The 21,359-nt window shown below is 38.4% G+C and overlaps 1 pseudogene across 1 annotated transcript; it reads right to left on the bottom strand.

Annotated features, from left to right (window-relative positions):
• Window positions 1-8,586: 8,586 nt before the first annotated feature.
• Window positions 8,587-11,028, bottom strand: LOC100515809 (DDB1- and CUL4-associated factor 8 pseudogene; annotated as a pseudogene). Its single transcript, XR_014835859.1, has one exon. The product of XR_014835859.1 is annotated as a DDB1- and CUL4-associated factor 8 pseudogene (transcript).
• Between the last annotated feature and the right edge of the window lie 10,331 nt (window positions 11,029-21,359).

The raw sequence follows: 21,359 nt of genomic DNA, 5'->3' as shown, positions 1-21,359 counted from the left end.
AATTTTTTTTCTTTATATACTATCTAGACTATGTTGGAATGGTTATTTTATCATGTCAGGTATTTTCTCATCTAATACTCATTACAGAGGTTTCTCACATTCTCAAAAAGTATAAGAGCATGGATCTTCATTATGGTACTCTTCAGGAGGCTTCTTCCTTGCTAATTATAGGACGGGCCTAGATTTGCGTAGCACTGATGTTATAAGAGCTTTCTATGTACAATGTGTAAATATAATCAACAGAAAGTTTTATAAGCATTTTGATAGGAAGCGCAAATTTCAGATTGAATCTTAAATGAATTTGGATTGGCACTGCACAGAGATCATGGGTGCCATAATCTCTTATCTAAATCACACAGGTACCTCTTTTGTCTCCAGTGGAATGAGGTTTTGCTGCCTGTTTTTTATCCACTTCCAAACTAAATTTGAATTTCAAATGAAATACCACTAATGTGTTGACCAAGGCAAATTTCTTGTGTTACAATTTTATTTTAAAACCTCCAAATTCCTTAACTTATACTTCCCTAGCAAGTGTTTTTCCCCTACTTTCTGAGAAAATTAAGTTCATTTTCTCTCTTTTCAAAACTGCAAAATTCCCTCCTCTAGAAGTCTAAACTGATGGCCTTGTCTCATATTTTTCAGGACAGAAAATCAAAGGAATAACATAAGCTCCCAACCCATCTTCACACCACCAAACTTGTTTTCTTGACTGAATTCATACCATCTGGACTGATCCTAGGAAAGGGCATTCCTCCACTGGTTTCTAGATCACATCTCCTCAAGGACTTGAATCTAAAGAGTTTTCCACAGTTCTATGTGTCATTCATTTCTTTCTCACACCTAGATGTTGATGGTGTGTCAATATAATTTTTCTAATATCCTTCATCTTAAAAATAAAGTATAGAAATGATCCCTCCCTCAATTCTTTGTCTCGTTTCAGCCATCACTTCATTTTTTAAAAACTCTATAGCAGAATTTCTGGAAATACTTGTCTATACTCACCATTGTTCCTTTTTTGTTTTTTTTGTTTTTGTTTTTGTTTTTGTTTTTGTTTTTGTTTGTTTGTTTGTTTTTGTTTTTGTTTTTTGTTTTTTGTCTTTTTGCTATTTCTTGGGCCGCTCCTGCAGCATATGGAGGTTCCCAGGCTAGGGGTCCAATCGGTGCTGTAGCCACTGGCCTACGCCAGAGCCACAGCAACGTGGGGATCCAAGCCGCGTCTACGACCTACACCACAGCTCATGGCAACGCCGGATCCCTCAACCATTGAGCAAGGGCAGGGATTGAACCTGCAACCTCATGGTTCCTAGTCAGATTCGTCAACCACTGAGCCGCGACGGGAACTCCATATACTCACCATTGTTCTTGTTCTCCTCCTATATACCCTTCAACCAGTGCAAATCTACTTACACTCTACACTTGTTCTAAAGATGTCCATAAAATTTTACTTACTGCAGAGATAAGTTTACTGTTAAATGATCAGTAGTTTAAAGAAAGCAGCTCTGCATGAATACTTTGTACAGTTCCCTAATACTAAGTAGTTTACAATTTAGTTTGGTAAAATGTCTCCCTTTAAGAAGTTTTTCTTTTAAGAATTTACTAAATGTTGTCCTTTAAAATTTCATCTTTATTTTAATTTATACTTTTTATTGCACTTTTATTAGAAGCAGCTTACCAGAAGCACAGCATTGAACAAAACAGTCCAAGAAATGATGAAAGAAAGAACATTTTCAAAAGGTCACAAATAATGAAAGTTACTCAGCATGAATCACAAAATAAGCAGAGACTTGAAAAACCAAGGGAACTGAATTATTTCTACTGATATGATAAACATTACCAGAATTACTATGGCTACTAAAGTTAGAGATTTAACATGGATTTTTTTGACATTTAAAAGATTTTTAATTTTTTGTGAAATAATTTTAGATTTATAGAAATGTTCCAAATGTGTATAACAGAGTTTCCACATACACCTTCACTCAGTCTCCCCTAATGTTAACATATTACATTATCTTGATGTATTTGTTAAAACTAAGAGACCAGCATTGATTACTATTAACTAACCTATCGGCATGATTCAGATCTTACTACTTTGTCCACTAATGTCCTTTTTCTGGTCCAGGATCTTATTCAGGATATCAAATTGCATTCAGTCACCATGTCTTCTTAAGCTCTGATCTGTGATAGTTTCTCAGTCTTTCCTTGTTTCTTATGACCCTGAAATTTTTGAAGAGTACTGGCTAGGCCTTTGTAGAGTGTTCCTCAGTTTGGGGTTGTCTGAGATTTTCCTCATGGCTCTAGATAGGTTATAGGGTTTTTCTCATAGCATACCAGAGGTATATGAGGCATATGATGTCAGTGTAACTTTATCTCTGGTGATACTAACCACCAATACCTGTTAAGGGGTATAGGATTTCTTTAAAGTTATTCTTTTTCCTCTTTTTATATTCTTTTTTTGAACACAAGACACTAAATCCACCTATACTCAAAGCAGGAGGAGAATCAAACTCCATGTCTTGATGAAAAGAGTATCTACTTACACTATTTAAAATTATTCTGTAGCGAGATATATATCTTATACCCACTTTGTTTATTTATTCATTTGTCTATATCAGGATAGACTCATGAATCTTTAATACATTAGGCTGTAATGTCATATCACATTATTTTGGAGTGTTTTCTGGTCAAGTTGTTCCAGCTTTGGCCATTGGGAACTCTCAGTTAATTTATGTTTCACTTTGATATACCTTCATCCCTCTTCCTTGCTGTCTGGAACTACAAGATGCTTCAGGTTTATCTTGAATATATTCTGTCCCAGCAGGGGCCAACTAGAGGACAGTTTTTATCAGACATTTCTCCAAGGCTCTCTGGTTCCTTTTATTGGAGAATTGTATTAGAAATCTGGGTGCTGGTGGTGCTCACTACTTCTGGGGTATCTCTGCTGCCAGGAACTCTCAGTGGAGAGAGCCACAAAATATGTGAGTATAGTGATCCATGTGTACACATATTTCTATAATTATTTCTGCATTTATCTCTCTTTATATAAATTATGCTATCCTGGTGGTAAATTCATACTGATATCTCCAACTGTAAGTCAGTACTGCAGGGTTTTTCTAACCTTACCTCCTTGCCTATCTATGATTTCTCCCTCTGACAGTAAGAAACCTGGTTTTCACCATCCATACGTGTTCAATCCGAGACACATATGTAGAACAGATTGAGAATTATTATTTAACCTGAATCCTTGTGAGAAACAAATTTGCCAAATAGAAAACAGTTTGTCTTTAGCCTTACAGTTGCCCTTCAGAACACCTTTGGACAAAATTTTTTAGCCAACTTCTTATCCTCTCATTTGTTTCAGTGAGGTTATGTCATACATTAATAACAGTTTCATTTCTCATAGTGTGTATTCCATCCTGAGATCATTGTGGTTGAATTCCTTTTAGTTTTCATATATTAAAGTTTATTCTTTTTGATGTATAATGCTGTGAGTTTTGACAAATGCATTAAATCATATATCCACCACTCCAGTACCATACAGAGCAGTTCTATCACCGTAAAATTCTACAGGAAATTTTTTGGGAACTACTATGAAAAAGCACATTGAACAAAATCTTCCCTCCATATATTTGGTTCTAGCTGATGATGTTAAGGTAAATTTATTTCTATATTTCTAAAAACATTTTAAAAATTTTGCAGACGCACTTACTAAGAATTTATAATTGCAAGCTTTTAAATAATATTCATGAGTATGACTATCAATTGCCACTTACTAATCTCAGAGGATAACGTCTAAGGCCCAAACTTTCTCTCTTAGAGAGCAATTCACTGTAGAAAAGAGAAGCTACTCAGAGTTCCTTGGTGGCCTAGCTGGCTAAAGATCTGGCTGCTGTGGCTTAGGTCACTGCTGTGGCACAGGTTTGATCCCTGGCCAGGGAGCTTCTGCATGCTGTGGGTGTGGCCAAAAAGAAAGAAAAAAGGAAAAGAAAAGCTACTCCATATGATCCAAGATCTTAATGGTTATGTATCCTTGATCTCAGTCCCTCACAAAGTCAGTCATTACTGGTCAGCTAAGGAAGATAGGCCCTAGAATATCTGGGTCATTATATCTTTTTAGCTAAGTAATCAAAAGAACCAATCATTCAGGCTTAGAACCCTAGATATAAATTTGTAAGCAACAAACTTCAGTGAATGTCATCCAAATCAACCCGTAGCTGAGAGTAGAAGTATTGTTCCTAACGCAGAATGTACTATTTTTATATTTTGTATTTTATTTTTTTTTGTTTTCCTTTGGTTTATTGTTGTTATCATTTTGTTTGTTCTCCTGGAGGCCTGCAATTCAATTTCAGGGGCTTGAGTTTCTAACATGACTTCCATATAGATAACGGAGGTCCAAGTTGGCTCTTAAATGTCATGAAAGAATCTTGAGAAGTGGGTTCTCAATTTTTATTGTCAACTAAACCAAATTACCATGCACCAAAACAGTGATGCTATCTATGTACCACTCTTTTTTGGAGTAGTTTAGTTGTAAATTGTTTGAACCTCTGCTCTGCACCTTTTTAACTCAATGACTTTAGAAAGTTAACTTCTCAGAAGTTTCCACTCTTTCATTTTAATATGGTTTTTATGTAGAACAACTGAGAAATTATACTTCAGTTTACTTGCTAGTATGTATATATAACTTATTTCCATAGATGGTTGTTTATATATGGAGTAAGAGATAAAGAGGCTACTGAAGCTAGACAAGAAAAATTAACATTGCACTTTGAATAAAGCAGCAGGATAGGAAACTTCCCAACCCCCTCCAAAGGAAAACATCCAAAACCCTTAGTTCTCCCTAGGACACAGCTTAAGACTAGTGTACAAAGTTCCTTGTGAACCTCATCTGTCATACATCCATCTCTGAACACTCATTGTCCAGTAAAGAACTATATATCCATGAGGACATGGGTTCAATCCCTGGCCTTGCTCAGTGGGTTAAGAATCTGGCCTTACCATGAGCTGTGGTGTAGGTCACAGATGTGTCTCAGATCCTGCATTATGTCCCACAGCTTCAGACCTAAAAAGTCAAAAAAAAAAAAAAAAAAAAAAAAAAAAGGAAATGTATACTATGTGCTCCATAAGGCTTTGAGAACTAAATCTAACAATCTAAGTCTCATTTCACTGTTGAAAAGACTGAAGTTGGGGCAAATTAAGATAGTGCAGTTCATAGAGGCTGATCACAGGATAGCTAAGATCCAGTCTATTGTAAATTTATTGATAATGCTTTTGGCTCACAACAGGGTAGAACAAGAACTGCTGAAAGTTGCTGTTGGACTAACAGAACTCACCAGAATGTTTTTGGCCTGCCATTTAGCAATTAGACTCCATTGTATTTTTTTTTCATCTCTATTCTTTTCCACACCTGTCCTTTTAAGGAATGGCTGCCAGAAGATCTTTAAAAGTGTAGTTTGGCATCTGTCATAATTTAATGCAGTTAAATTCTGTGCATAATTAGGAGACAATTATAATATTGCATAAAGGCCATGAGGGCCTACACAGAATTGTCCTATAGAAATTCCATATTGGAGTGAAAATAATTGGTGTTGAAAAATTAAATTTAAAGGTGAAGTTTTTCCTGCTTATTTGATAGAATTTTTAGCTTTGCCCGCCATCTCATGGAAGACTAATAGTGATATTGTATTACTCTTATTTCTATAAGACCAATATTTGCATAAATTAAATTGTAATAATTACTTCCATTTTTAGAGGGCTACTTTACCAGATCCTAATTTATAGGATTTTCTCCTATAATCATAACTTTATTTTTCAAATTAATTATTTGACTATCTATCTTAATCAAGTCCAGTCTCTCTCTTTAGACTTTTACTCCTCCAAATGGCAAATCATCCAAGTAAGCTGGGGACTTAACTCAGTCCAAAGTAGAATTGAGGGTAGTTGCATCAGTTAGGGTTCAAACAGAAAAACAGAAACATTTGAGGTGATATGCATATAGTACATGACTTATAATAAAGACCTGGAAAAACACTTGGGATTTCTGGTGGCACTGAGTGGCAGTGACAACAATATAAGAGCAGATTAATTATCCAGTATGTAATTGTGGGAGCTGGTTAAGCAGTCTTCATAAGGCTTTTGTCTTTGCTTCAGATGCTAGAGCCCAGTCTGCACAGCATTCAGGAAGGAGAGATGGATGTGAAAGTGGGAAAAGATGGGACTTTATGAGGAATAGTTAGAACCCACGACAGCCTGGAATTTGTGTTGATCTCTCACTGCCCCAAAACCTGCAACTTTGATGACATGAGTGCCCCCAGAAGTGGGCACTCTTTTTTATGGAGCTGATGAAGCTGAAGGAAGATATGAGGGGATCCTGGTGCAGTTATGGGCCTGGCTGCTGTGTCACACTAAGGTAAGCCATACTATGCCCCATAACCTACTTCCTTAGCACAAAACAAATATGGCTACTACTTTAACTTTGGCTTCCAAACCCCTCTCCAGATATCTCTTGTAGCACAAGCAATCTCAGAACCATGCAGGGGAATCTGAATAATGTTTTAGTTCACAGTACAAATCCCCCACAGAGGTAAACCTGCTTCCAAAGAGCAGGTGAACGAAGAACTGGATAATTAATCTGCTCTTTTATTGTTGTCACTGCCACTCAGTGCCACCAGAAATCCCAAGTGTTTTTTTCCAATGTTTTGTTGATGTTGTTGCTAGTATACATCCCACCTGATTGTGCAGCGCTGCCCCAAACTTGGGATTCTAGTTCATAACTCTATTCTCTTTATGTCTTTTTTAAAGCACAGTGCTGGGGTTCAAAGTCACTGGTTTCTTTGGGGCCCTTTAAGGTCCTTTGCTGACAGTAGACCTTGATCCCCAGGCAGTTGCCCCTAACTTTGGATCTCAGTGAGTAAGAACTTGGTTCAAGTTATTTTCTATTCCAAAGCCTAATCTTACTATGTAAATTTCCCATCCTGCTCTCAGAGGGCCAGAGATAATATCCATTTTAAGGAGTATTATCAAAAGAAAGCCCTTGTCAGGCTGTATAATGTTTTATTACATCCTTCTTTCCCAGCTGCTGAGACCAGCTCAGCAGGTTAGGGCTGAAGAACAGGTGCTGTGAAACTTAAGGAAAAAGTTAACATAAAACAAGACACAGAGACATTTATCTTAATTAAAGTTGGGAACCAGGGGACTCAAGGTCTCAGGGACCAATAGCGCCACCTCAAGAAACCACACTTTTTATTGTGCTCTTTAGGATTATGTCAAGTGAGGAGGGGGCTGTAGGATATAAGATATAGTTTTTATTATTATTATTATTATTTTAAAAGTTCTTTTATTATTTTAAAAGTCACATAGCTGGTAGATGGTTAAGCTTTTACTCTGACCTTTAGGCATTTAACAATCATTAGCATTTGAGGAAGCTTGGCATTAACTATCTATGCATAGCATCTAGAGAATCATCACTGTACTTTCTCAAACTGAATGCCTATCTGTGGCAGGCAACCGGGACATGCCTAAGTTTGCACCTTAGTTCTCCCTGCTAATGCATATTCTGCTAACAACCGCTCATAAACCACTTGGAGCCATGAGGTTCCTCTTTCTCTTATTTTAACAGGACATATCATGCTGTGCAAACGGCATGCCAGTCTGCACAGGTCCCAGGTCCAGCGTGCCTAGACCAACGCATTATGTCCTCATTCAGCTGACCCTATGAATAACTTACGCCTTTAGGTCTTTGTTCTTAAGCTTAAGTGATTTACCAGCATTGCAACTGTTTTTCAAGGAGGAATATGGGGTAAAGTAAAGCAGGACAAGATGGAGTTTTCAGCATAGAAAAGAGAAGCAAAGAGGCTAAGAAAATATTGTAGAAACATGTCTGGCAACACCCAGCAAATATCTGGAGTGTGTTATACCTCACAGGGGTACTGGGGGGAAGGCAAGCCTTTGCATTCACTTACACAAATAGCAGGGGTGAAACAAAATCAAATATTACTACTGAACAGTAACTGGACATCCACTACCCAAAACTTAAATAAGGCTTAAAACAATATATTTTTAATAGCAACCTTTTTATAAACAAGAAAATTTTAAGCAATGTATGGGCATCTAATGGGATATTTCTTCAGTGGTATCAAATGGTTATCTGTAAGTATAACCAACTCTTTATTGTAACAGTAAGTTATTATTAAAGTTAGTTTAACTATATAGCTTCAAATACTAGGAATTCTTATATTCCTGGCCAGTATCTTATAGGGGATGGTTGTCCCAAGAGGACTTCTTGGAAGGTAGTCCTATGGGAGTTCTCAAGCCATGAATATTCAAGAGAATTGAGAGTGAAGAGTATACAGTGTCATATGATTCAGTTTAATTCTTGCCACCCTACCTCCATGTGCTCAAATTAATCAGTATTAACATGGACTCAGAAAATGCGGAGAGCATAGGTTATTTATTCTAGAAGGATGAATTATCTTGTTAGGAATTTATCTACCCACCTCTTCCCTTCTCCTTTTCTGTGAGAGAGAATGAGAGTCTGTGTGTGTGAGTGTGTATGTATGGGCAAGTGTCCATATTCAAGGAACAAGACCATGGTTTGCTTTATTTTATTTTACTTTACTTTTAAAGAATAAACATATTTCTTAAAATTTCAACTCAATTGAAGAAGTTAATTGTTATAATAAACTGCTGAAGATGGACAAAGATGATAGTTTTCTCAGTGTTAGAAATGAGAAAATAGATTCAAGAAGGCTATTAATTTCACCAGAATTAGGAACATTTAGAACTGTGAGAGAACAAAGGAAAAGAGGCATAGCTGAATTACTTATTCATTCATATAGATGTAAGGGATAGAGAGGAGTAAAGAAACCAAGTGAGGAAGGAAGAACATGAAGAAGGAAGGCAGGGAACTAAAAGAAGGAGGTAGAAGAGGTATTTTTTTATTATGGAAAATAGATAAAAGACAAAAAGCAAATCTGGTAAACTTATTAAAGTCCAGCCTTCTGAGGTGATGCCCATTTGGAGCAAGTATGAGGCCTTCAGGATGGCAGGCACTGCATTTCGTCTTGGTTGTCTTCCTCCTCTGATGTATCTGAGGTACTGGAAGACTCATCCAAGTCTGCATCCATAACCCCAACTTCAGGACTTCGCCAGTGCTGGTGATGGCCTCTCTGTGTCAGATGATGCATGAGGAACCTAAGCATGTGACTGTCAAACAGGTCAATGTGGTGCAGGCTATCTTCATCTCGTTCCTGCTTGTTCTTCTTAATCACATTCTTTAAGCCAGTAAGGCCAGTGGTCGTTTTAGCTGTGGGTGCCCAGATCTTAGCATCATGGTCTAGACCACTGGTCGCCATCACAGGTAGGTAAGGATGGGGCTCAAGACAGTTTACAGTCCCTCCTTTATCTCCCTCCATGAACTGAACAATCTGGCAGGATGATTTCTCCCAGAGAAAGATGTGCCCACAATCACTACCGCTCACGACAAACTCACTTCTGGGGCCATAGAAATTGACACCTTTGACTGTGGCATTATTCCTGTGTCCCTTGTATCTTTTAACATACTGGGCACCATCACAGTGAGAAGAGTCGAAGAGGTAAATATCTTCATCATTGTAACTAGCCAGGAGCTCTGTGCCATCGTGACTGTACACAAGGCCAGTGATGTTAGCTGTAGAATCACAGCTGACCAGGTGATGAGGACAAAATTTCTTGAGTACTCCATTATTCTCATTCTCATCAATTTTCCTCTGGTCATAAATTCTGACAAACTGATCTCGTCCACCCACTGCAAATTGGTAAGTATCGGCAGGATTCACACAGACTGTATACAGTCCCACTTTCTTCTCCTTATCTTTTGTTACCACCACTCTTGAAGCCGGCCGGCCTTGTCTAAGGTCAATGGCAAAGACAACTGCATCTTCCCCTGAAGTTAGGAACTTAAAAGGGGAGTCAGGCTCCAGAGCTAACTTGTGGGCGGCTCCCCTGTGCTGGGCCACCCGCTTGGTGTTCTTGCAGTGTGGTATAGCAGACAACTCTGCTACGCGTACCTGCCCATCACGGGCACACATGGCCATGGTGGGATCACCACAGTTGGGAAGGAACTTGGCCTGAAAAACATTATTTCTGTGGCCACTCTCAAAGACCAGTACTGGCTGCTGACGCACCCAGTCCCACAATATTACTTTAAGATCATCACTGCTTGTGGCCAGCCAGGTGCCACGCTGGTTAAAGTGCAGAGTATTGACACAACCATTGTGGCCCTCAAGCCCATACTGCAACTGGAAACGCTGCACAAAGACTCTTGCCCCGCAGGCCTCATATACAAAGCGGGCACTTGAACCCAGCTGCCGTTCTCGCAGAGCATTAAGGACCCGCCAGCGAGGAAGGGGTAGGGCAGATGTCTCTGAAGACACCCATTCCTCCAGGGCCTGATCCTCAGCTGATAAACACTCACCATGGTTTGCCTCACCACACTGTACCTGAGGTTGCTCTTCTGCCAATTCTTCCTGCTCTTCCTCTCCGAACTCTTCTTCCTCTCTAAGCTCTTCTTCCTCTCGGTAATGGAACTGGTTTTCATCATTGATAAAGAAATTGTCAGCATCTTCCACGCATTCAATGTCGATGTCTTCACTTGACCTTTCTGAGCTGGTGCCCTGATTTTCTGTGCTGGCATGTTCGGGAATACCACCACTGCCAGAATCGCCACCACCTCTGGTCACGCTCAAGATAATTTCAGTATCGGGGCAGGCCTCCCTCCCTGCCTCCACTCCAGAACTCTCCTCAGGGTGATCGGACAGGCCTCTGTTCTCTAAGTCTGGTGGTCCATCTGTGCTGCTTTCATCGTCAGCCATTTTTAATGATGCCTCCCTTAGTCGGTCTGGATTGAGTAAAAAGTCCTAGAAGCCTAAAGAAGGGAGCAGGCCGGCCGCGGGGTAGATAAGCCCACCCAGAAGAAAGTAAGCCCAGCGACAAGCCGCCAACCCAGTAGGCCGAAGCCAACGGGCTAAGAGGCGGTTGCAAGTATGGGAGCTGGTGAGGATCAAAAGACTTCGCCCATCTAGAGTCTCGCGATGTTTCGAGATTCTCTCCCCCCCCCCCCGCGCGCGCACCAGAAGCTGAGCCCCACGCATGAAGCCGTTTTACCCTGCTGCTCTGCCTTCCGTTCTATTTAAGATTGAAACGTTGCACTTCAGAAAACGTTCTTATTAGAGAACCATCAGCAAAAGTGAGCCTTCTTAGGCAAAATGCTTATCATAGGACTCTCAGTGCTTTGTTTGAAGATAGTGTACGGTATGAAATGAAGAAATAGGCAAATTGAAGGAAAGCTTGCTAAGGTCCCCCAAGCTAGTGAGTTCCTGAAATGCAAGAAATATCTTCAGCAAATAAAACAGCTTGAGGGGAACCTTGAGAACTCTAATTGGTAGACAATGGCATAGGGTTGACAGATAAAATACAAAACGACTTGTTAATTGCATTTTAGGTTAAAAAATGGATAATTTTTTAGTATGAGCAGATCCCAAATACTGCATTAGACATACTTTTACTAAAAATATTCATTGTTTATCTGAAATGCTAATTTTACTGGGTGTAATGTATTTTTATTTGTTGTATTGGATAGACTTTTGTTTGTTAAAATTTTTATTAGAGTTGATTTACAATGTTCTGTCCATTTCTGCTGTACATCAAAGTGACCTAGTTCTTCATATCTATGCATTCTTTTTCTCAAATTATCCTCCATCATGTTCCATAACAGCTGATTAGATATAGTTCCCTGTGTTATACAGCAGGATCTTATTGCTTAGCCATTCCAAATGCAATAGTTTTCATCTACTAACCCCAAACTCCCAGTCCATCCCATTCCCTCCCCCTCGCCTTTCCCCTCCCTCTTGGCAACCACAAGTCTGTTCTCCATGTCCATGAGTTTGTTTCTTTTCTGTAGACAGGTTCAATTGTGCCATATTTTAGATTCCAGATAAAAGTGACGTGGTATGGTATTTGTCTTTCTCTTTATTACTTACTTCCCTTAGTATGAGAGTCTCTAGTTCTATCCATGTTGTTGCAAATGACATTATTTTGTTCTTTGTTATGGCTCAGTAGTATTCCATTGTATATATGTACCACATCTTCTTAATCCATTCATCTTTTGATGGACATTTAGGTTGTTTCCATGTCTTGGCTATTGTGAATAGTGCTGCAGTGAACATAGGGGTGCATATATCTTTTTGAATTAAAGTTTCATCCAGATATGTGCCCAGGAGTGGGACTGCTAGATCATATGGTAGCTCTATATTTAGTTTTCTGGGGTACCTCCATACTGTTTTCCATACCAATTTATATTCTCGGGTGGACTTTCTTAGTGAGAAGACTAATTTAGTTCCTTGGTGTAATCAAAGTGGAAATCAACTGGTCAATTTAAAGTATTCATTGAAATGAGTAACTGCTTCACCAATTTGAAATACAGGCACAATCTTTTTTATCTTTTCACCAGAGATTCTATATTTATTTGGAGTTAATTCAATTTAAGATACTTAGGGAAAACCAACACAATTTTATGGAAAAAAATTCTGTCATGTTATAGCACTATCAAAATATTTTAAATATCTCCAAAATATGTCAGAGGCTTCTGGGGGGCCTTTAGGAAAAAAGACAGCTCTTTCAGAGACAGTTAATCGGCAATGCTGTGTTAACTTCTGAGATTCTACAAATGAATTATCTAAGGTGATGTCAGTAAATTTTGGAAGGGCTAGAGTAAACTGCTGACTCAGGATGCTGGAATGAGAAAAACAGGATTTCTCTCAGAGTAATTGAAAGATCAATGCAAAATTGATTAAACATAGAGACATAGTCTTCTAAAGAGAGAGAATGGTTCCAAGGCTAATAGTAATGGTAAAACACATAAAAGAATATTCAGACCAAATTATAGAGAATAGCACAGAAACTTGAAAGCCCATCAAGAGTAACATGGATAAGTAGACTAGCATATATTTCTTTTCTTTTTTTTTTTTTTTTTTTGTCTTTTGTCTTTTGAGGGCCACATGCGTGGCATATGTAAGTTCCCAGATAGGGGTCTAATCGGAGCTGTAGCCGCCGGCCTATGCCACAGCCACAGCAACACCAGATCCGAGCCCCGTCTGTGACTTACACCACAGCTCACGGCAATGCCGGATCCTTAACCCACTGAGCGAGGCCAGGGATTGAACCCGCAACCTCATGGTTCCTAGTCAGATTCATTTCTGCTGCACCACGATGAGAACTCCGCATATATTTCTATAATGGAGTAAAGTACAAATTGAGGATTATTGAATTAAAATTAAATACCTCAACATGAATGAATCTTTTGTTGTTGTTGTTGTTGTTGTTGTTGTTGTTGTTGTTGTTGCTATTTCTTGGGCCGCTCCCGAGGCATATGGAGGTTCCCAGGCTAGGGGTTGAATTGGAGCTGTAGCCACCGGCCTACGCCAGAGCCACAGCAACGCGGGATCCGAGCCGCGTCTGCAACCTACACCACAGCTCACGGCAACGCCAGATCGTTAACCCACTGAGCAAGGGCAGGGATCGAACCTGCAACCTCATGGTTCCTAGTCGGATTCGTCAACCATTGCGCCACGACGGGAACTCCAACATGAATGAATCTTAAAAACACAATGAATGAAAACACAAGTGACAGAAGAGTAGTTAATAATAGCATTTTTATGCCAGTCTTTATAGTTTTCATATATAATAAAACTATTTTAAATGGCAAGAAAATAATTGACTCAAAATTCAGAATTGGAGCTCCCTTGTGGTATAGTGAGTTAAGGACCTGATGTTGTCATTTTAGCAGTTCGAGTCCCTGTTGTGGTGTAGGTTCAATCCCTGGACCAGGAGCTTCTGCATATCACAGGTGTGGCACAAAAAAAAAAAAAAAATCAGGATAATTATTACCTATGGAGGAAAAGAATGCATTAAAATCTGGTAGAAAGGAAGCTCCAATAATTCTTGTTAATTGTATAGTTTACTGTGGATATAGTTATGTTGTTATTCTTTTTATTATTTATTCCCTGGCATACACATTTATATACCCTCTTCTGTGTATGACATATTGCAGAGTAGTTTTTTTTAAGAGGTAATATTCATTAACAAGGGCCCTTGCTTGTCCATGGGGCACAGGAACAGGAAAACTAGAGCATCAAACCCTAATATGTCTATCCTAGCATTATCCAGGCAAGAAGCCTTATTAATTGGCATTGGAAATATCTCATTGTAAGGAACAGGTCCATTGTTAGAGGCTGAATGAGGTTATTTCAACCTGATGCCATTGTAATACTATGACTTTTTTTTCTACATGCTCATTAAGCAAACTGACTATGATGTAGCTTTTCATTGAAATTTTCATTTAAGTTTGCTTTTAATTTAATTGCTCCATTTGGTATGTTTCCATTCCCATTCATTCGTCATAAATTTATTTAGCATGTCCATGCACCATGTACTGTTCTAGGTCCTGACAATATAGTGGTTAATAAAAGTGGTCATCCCTTCACTCATGGAGTTTATAATACAATGGAAAGAAGAGACAATAGACAAAGAAATATATACATAGGCTATATGAGGCAGCGGTGAATTGTATGGAGAGGAAGGTGCGTAAGTAGATACAGACTAGGGGGTGTTATTTTAGATAGTGCATTCAGAAAAAGGTCTCCTTTATGGGATGACAGTTAAGTAGAGGGCTGAATGAAAAGAGAAATGGAGCATACAAATATCTAGTATAAGAACATTGCTTGTAGAGTGACACCAAATGCAAATGCTCTAAAGCTGTAGCTCAATATGATTGTTCATGGAACATCAGGGAGGCCACTATTACTTACATAATGTAATGCAAGTAAGCAGTAGGGAGTGTCAGGCAATAGAACTGAAAGAAACAAAGGCCAATTAAACAGAGCCTGTTGTCCATAATACATAATTTTAATTTTTTATTTCATTCTATGTGTACTGGAAAGCCTGTAGAAGCTTTTGAACAGGGAAATGGCATTAACTTACTTTTTAAAAAGATGAGACTGGCTGCTATGTGGAAAATAGAAGGGGGTAGCAAGAAAGAACAGAAGTACTAAACTATTGCTCTAATCCAGGTGAGAAATTAATGTGGGTTAACCTAGGGTGAGGATAGTGCAGGTCGTGAAAACTGGTTAGGTTTGGAATAAATTTTGAAAGCAGAAGTTATAGCATTTACTAATGAGTTGAACGTGAATGTGAAGTGAATTAGGCAAGCTACTAGCAAGAAGCACATGTCGCATGGGCAATTTGAAGCAGTTCAAAGTTTTGTTTGTTTGTTTGTTTGTTTGTTTTTTACAAAGATGAGAGAAAGTTGTAGGGAAATCACAAAGGAAAGGCCAGGACCTCAAGGCTATTATGAACAGGAAGATAATGTACCCCTAGTCCTGAAGATGGTGAGGAGAGAGAGCAGTTATGAAAACCCTGAGATGGAAAGGGCAATGAGGAGAGTCTGACCTGACGGGAGCTTTCATTAGCCATCCTTCAGTGCACCTGTAGGAAGTGAACCAGGGAAACAGATCCTCCAAATTCATTCTTTCTCCTCAGCTCTCTTAATGCTACTTCCCACTGAGTCACATGAAGATAGGATTTTGTTTCCTATAACTTTACTGAATTTATTATTTCTAATTGTGTGTGCGTGTGTGTGTATGTGTGTAAATTCTAAAATACATGCAGACATAGAAATTTTCACATATAAGATCATGTCATCTGCAAACAGATAACTTTACTTTTTCCTTTCTAATTTGGATGCCTTTTATTTATTTTTATTTTTTCTTGCATAATTTCCCTGTCTAGGAGTTCTAGTACTATGTTAAATGGAAGTGTCAAGAGCCAGGCATCCTTGCCTTTATCTTGATTTTTTTAGAGAAAATGTTTTCAGTTTTGCACTGTTGAGTGTGATGTTAGCTGTGGGCCATTCATATATATCACCTTTTTATATTGAGGAAAATTCCTTCTATACTTAGTTTTTTGTTTGTTTTTTTTTGTTTTTTGTCTTTTTTCCTTTTCTAGGCCTGCTCCCTCGGCATATGGAGGTTCCCAGGCTAGGGGTCTAATTGGAGTTGTAGCCGCCGGCCTACACCACAGCCACAGCTATGCGGGATCCGAGCCACGTCTGCAACCTACACCACAGCTCACGGCAACACCAGATCCTTAACCCACTGAGCAAGGCCAGGGATTGAACCCACAACCTCATGGTTCCTAGTCGGATTCATTAACCACTGAGCAACGACAGAAACTCCAATATACTTAGTTTTGAAAGAGTTTTTATCATGAAAGGGCTTTGAATTTTGCCCTCAGAATATTTTGCATCTATTGTGATCATGTGCTTTTTATCCTTCATTCTGTTAATATGGTATATGACATTGATTGATTTGCATCCGAGGGATAAATCCCAGATGTCCATGGAAATCATTAGCTGATGGGAATAAAAGATATCATCGAGAGAGTGAGTACACAGTGAGAAGAGCAAAGATCTGAGGACTGGGAGCTAGAACACTCAAATATTTATTTTAAGAAGAAAAGGAGAATCCAATCATACAGAGCAGAAGGAATGGCAAGTTATATAGGAGAAAAACATGAGAACATGAAGAAAGTGGAGAAACTATTTTATAAAGGAAAGATTGATCAATTGTGCCAAATACTGCTAAGAAGTGAAGATAAACCCCAAGATTGACCGTTGGGTTTGGTAATAGAGAAGTAACGGGTGTCTTGTTGGAACTTTTATAGTATTTGTGAGGACAAATGCTTGACCAGAAAGTTTGGGAAGAGAAAGGAGAGGAAAGAAGACAGTGGGCACAGACCACTCTTATAGGAGTTTTATTGCATGAGGGAGAAAGATTTGGAGTGATAGCTGCAAAGGGAAATGCAGCCAAGATAATTATTTTTAATTTATACTAGATTATTCCAGGATGTTATATGCTAGTGATAATAATTTAGTGGTGAGAGTAAAAACTAATAACACAGGGAAGATAGGAGAAGTTTCAGGAGGAAAGTCTTTTTTTTTTTTTTTTTTTTTTTGCCATACCTGCAGCATGCAGAAGTTCCCAGGCCAGGAATTGAACAGAACATTTAGTACAGAGGCAAATACGTTGTTGGTGTAACATCTCATGGTGGAATATCTTTTAATTGCTTCCATTCTTCTTTGAATAAAGAAGGAAGGATATCAGTTATGAATGAGGAAGATTAAAGCTCTGCTGGATCTTTAAGGCAGAAAAAGCTGTGGAATATTCAACTCAGAAAATGGGAGAATGAGTCCAACAAGAATATGGAGAATAGTTGCCTGGAAGCAGAGAGGGTCCACTTGTGGTTTCATCTAAAAGTAAATTAGAAAGCATAATTATTTGTTTTTCTCTATTTCAGATGCTTGAGGCAGGAGTGGAGTAGGCAATACCTGCATTTGACTAAATTCTGAATTCTTTTGCTAGTTGAGGATAATGGAGTGTTGCGGGTGGGGTGGGGGCAAAGGAGCTTAGATTCTACATAATGAAATTATTATAGTAATGAATTTTGAAATTTAACTGTGAAAAAGAGAATTAAGAACAAGAAGGGAAAGACGAAGGTGGCAAATTCGATAGGGTCAGCAGATTGAAGGTCCTGATAGTCAACTTCCTCTGTGATCAGCAAGTGTGTTCAACCAGAGAGGAACTGGTGTTCACTTTTGCTTCACCACTTTATGGCCTGTAAGTATATATGAAGTTTAGGAGGACAGGATAACCCAGGGTCCTATAATCTGTACCCAAGCTATTAAAGCAAATGCAATTTGATTAAAAGATTAAGCAATTCACTCTAAGACATGGCTGACTGATAAGCTTAATTTTCTCAGAAGCTATTTCCTTAATTGAAGAGGAACTTCCTACTCTAGGACAGATATTTTTTTAGAAGAAACCTTCCAGAGCCATTTGACTATCCCCCAACATGACTATAATTATTCTGAAAGAGCAGCAGTATGGCACCCTGATTCTGGAAGTGGCAATCAAAGAGGGGCCTTTATCTGATTGCAACAGTGGGTTTGAGGATTCAGAGACAGCCATTTCTAACATTCTGTATTACCTCTGTCACATAATGGGCTTGTCTTATTTTCTGTCATCATAGATATAACACCCCCTTGAGGGAGACATTTCTAAACCAGTATCATGAAGTTCATGCCAAGATTAGCAGGAACTTTTCCGTGATGATTTCATAAGACTTGGCAAAACTTACATTTAAATGTGCTTCCTAGATTTTAGAATTACCTATTCAAATTTCTCAGAGCCCAGAAATTTCAGAATGCCACTTGGAATCAAAAAGAAAAGAACAAATTCCATTATAAACAAATAATTAAAATAGCAATGTGTGCTAATCAAATTATTAACAGAGGGGCCTGTGAAAGTAGAGTGAGAGGAGAGACTGTTTGGGGTAGACATAGAGTTTAGATGGGCTTCCAGGAAAGGTATTTGAGCATAACATTGATGGAAGAACAGAGAAGTAGCACTTAGCCACCTAACATGAATTTTCTTTTGGGCCCTTGTGTATGCATGCCCACACTCCGATACCTCATCCTCATTCTGCCTCAGCCCCTGTTCCGTGTGAGATCTGGCAAGGAAGCAGTCGAAGATTAACACATGGTCTGTGACTGGAGGTAGGAGATAGCATGACGTGTTTTATAAAATGGAAAATCTTGGTATAAATAGGGCAGGGTCAGTATAAACAGCAATATGAGAAGAGGCCAACCCATAACTTAGAATGCTTTAGTGCAGTAGTTTTAAAACTCAGGACCCCTTTGCATTTTTAAAAATTATTGAGAGTCCCAAAGTATTTGTATGTATGTTATTTACATCTACTGACATTTTCCATAATAGAGATTAAAGCTGAGAACTATTTTAACTATTTGTTAATTTATTTATTTCAAACAAGAATAATAAACCCATTACATGTTAAATAATATGTTTTTATTAAAGGCAATTAATTTTTGCAACAAAATAAATTTAATGAGAAGATTGGCATTGTTTTACAATATTTCATTTTTTTACTTTCTAGTTTAATAGAAGACATTTTGATTTGCATATCTGCTTCTTCAAGCAATCTGTTGCAATATCACAAGTTATTCAGTGTCTGGAAAACTCAACTGTACATTTGTGAGAGAATGAGAGACAAAAAGGCAAATAATATTTTAGAATTATCATGAACATAATTTTGACCTTTCAGACCCACTAAAAGTGCCTCAGGGACCCATCTTCACTCCTCATAAGTGCCCAAGCACACTTTGAGAACTGCTGCTTTCTTATAAAGGCATCTAGAGAACAAGTTGGATTTTATCTAGCAGGTGATGCATAGAAACTTAAATAAACAGGGATTGAATTTGCATTCTTAAATGATTACTCTCAGTGTGGGAAATTGGTTGGGTAAAGGCAAGGTTAGATGTTTGGAAGCTAATTAAATTTGAACAATTTTTCACATTCTATCTGGATGGACTGTGTTATAATACTCGTTAATACGTTTTAGTGTGTCTAGTTTACTCATGAGTAAGTTACTTGAAAGCAGGTCCTGCTTTTGCCTCAGCTTTATAAGTACAGCTTTTGGTAGAGTATACAGAATAGGGGGCACCCAGTAAAAAGATTTGTTAAAAATAAATGAAGGAAGGAGTTCCCTGGCGGCCTGGCAGTTAAGGATCTGATGTCAATCACTTCTGTGGCACAGGTTCATTCCCTGGTCTGGGAACTCTCACATGCCACTGGTTCAGCAAAAAAAAAAAAAAAAAAAAAAAAAAAAAGAAAGAAAGAAAGAAGAACTAAGTAAATGGCTATAAGAATATTGCAGATAGGAGTTCCCTTTGTGGCTCAATGGTAATGAACCCAACTAGTATCCATGAGGACGAAGGTTTGATCCCTGGCCCTGCTCAGTGGATTAAGGACCCAGCATTGCTGTGAGCTGTGGTGTAGGTTGCAGACACAGCTTGGATCTTGCTGTGGCTGTGGTGTAGGCTGGCAGCTGCAGCTCCGATTTGATCTCTAGCCTGGGAACTTCAATATGCAACAGGTGCAGCCATAAAAAGCAAACAACAACAACAGCAAAGGATATTGCAGATAAATGGTGATCTAGTTTTGGACTTAAAGGCAGTGCAACAAAGATGGAGTAGATAGAGAGACATACTCAGTTCACTGTTGACTCACTGGAAATGCTGTTGACCTACTTATTGGATAAGGACTTCGAAAGAAAGAAAAGGAACTCCATTATTTTGGTCATCTACCTTGTGCGACTGGTTGTAGGAGGATAGGAGGGGTAGAATGGGGTAGGGTTTGAAGGGGTGATTTCTGGTTTCATTTTAATATGATGAATTTCAGCTGCTTTTGGGATTTGAGCCTCTCCTAGTGTCTGAAGTTGTTTTAAAGCTATGTAGTGTCTTATTTAATTAAGCCAAGATCACAGTATATTCTAATATTTGTTTTCAATGCTTTAATATTTTAGTATTGTGGTTTTTTAATACTTTTGATGTTTTAGTGTTTATTTTTAATGTCTTAGTATTTTAAATATTTAATCAGAATTTTTGGATTTTTGCTGTCCTAAATTTCCAGTTCTATTAGTGGATGCCAATTAACTGCCAACCAATTGGGATTAATTTGGCTGTTGCATAGTGGCTTATTTTCAAATTCACTACTTCATCCATAATGTGGGAAGTTGAACTACTCCTACATCTCTGTGAAGGAATCTGCTGACCCTACTCTTAGTATGAATGTGTGGTACAAAGCAGGAGAAACAGCATTTGACTGATTCACAGAAACTGATGAGCTCGCCTGTCACCATTCTCCTACTTTATAATCCCCAAGTAGAGTTGATGACACATTTAAAAGTATGCCTATCTGCAAGCATGGATTTTCATAATTCACAATTCACTAAATAGACATCATGTGATTGAAAATAAAGACACATCATGCAAAGAATGTGTTGTGAACAACTTAAAATGAGTTCAGAATGTAACAAAACAATCTGACTTCATTTTTTCAAGAGAGTAGCCCCAACAGACAGGGAATGACACTTTAAACACTAAAGGGATTCAGTTCTCATGTCCTTTATTGCTGCTCATCTTTCCATCTGGCCGGACTTGCTGTTTTATCCAATGCTTTTCCATTTTGTGCCATCCTGTCTTTACATTTTATTTCCAATCTACTCTGGAAGCGTAATTGTTGCCGTGTCCCAAGAGGATGTGATTAACTTTAAAGTTAGAAAGAAAAGCATCTGCATAGATAGAAAATAGAAGTAATTTCATTGTAATTATGCTATTCGTCTTTTATTTATGCCAGTAATGTATCAATATCGTCAAAAAATGAATGACTACCACCTGCCTAAAGCTGAATGCAGCC

The sequence above is a fragment of the Sus scrofa genome, chromosome X (genome assembly GCF_054392235.1).
Source record: "Sus scrofa isolate SSC_HxYL_T2T_F1_AM1 chromosome X, Sscrofa_HxYL_maternal_Yorkshire_Landrace_v2.0, whole genome shotgun sequence".
Taxonomy (NCBI): domain Eukaryota; kingdom Metazoa; phylum Chordata; class Mammalia; order Artiodactyla; family Suidae; genus Sus; species Sus scrofa.
Note: the sequence above shows the minus strand (reverse complement) of the source record. Positions and strands in the feature narration are given on the sequence as shown.